Genomic DNA, 881 nt, shown 5'->3' with positions numbered 1-881 from the left:
ACCAACCATGGTCATTGGTGAAGCTGGAAGGTACTTATTATTGGTCACAAATAGAAAAGGGTAGTTAGGGGAGTAGGGAATGACCATCTTACCCTAGGCTGATTGGGGGTGCTGGGGTAATCACCCCCTCCAACTAGTCACCTCCCCCCCCACCCATGTTACCAGCAGCAGGACCTTCTAGGTCTCAAGTGTCCCAGTGGTGTGTATCTTCCTCTAGGGGACACGTACTGCTCTCCTGTTTGCTCAAGGCCTGTGGCCTTATAGGCACCTCTTGTGGCTCAGAACTCCAACACTGCTATGGATGGTGAGTACTAGATTTCCTTCTGTCTACACACACACACACACACACACACACACACACAGTCTCCCTGCTGTTCCTCCACTAGAGAGACATAGAGGGGGAGGAAGCCTGACTCTCTTCCTGTCACATCTACTGCTGACCCAAGAGCAGATCCTGCCTGGGACATGAGCCTAGAAACCTGGGAACTGGTCCTGCCCTGCCTTATGGGAGAGTTACATGCTGGCCCTGTGCACGAGATCACGGAGGGATCCGGCATCTACAATGCTCACAAACGGTCCACTCCCACCTCTGTTCTTCCCTCCCTCCTCCTCTCCATCCTCCCTGCTGGTTCCTGACAGTCCTCCTCCCTCCCTTCCTCCCTCCCTCCCTGCCTGAGCACTCATGGCCTTCTTCCCTTGCAGATCCTGGCCCTGACCATCCATGGGAACGGCAGTTGCTATTCCTGCTTTGTCTCTCCTTCTGACCTCCCCGATAGTGTGAGACTGGGCTGAGAACCTCAGGCAGAGGCATCTCTCTAGTTTGTTTGCTCCTGTAACCTGCCCAGTTTTTTCAGGGTTTTTTTTTTTTTTTTTTTTTTTTT

Source organism: Mus pahari, chromosome 14 (assembly GCF_900095145.1).
Source record: "Mus pahari chromosome 14, PAHARI_EIJ_v1.1, whole genome shotgun sequence".
Lineage (NCBI taxonomy): Eukaryota > Metazoa > Chordata > Mammalia > Rodentia > Muridae > Mus > Mus pahari.
The sequence above is the reverse complement of the archived record's forward strand: the minus strand, read 5'-3'. Positions refer to the sequence as shown.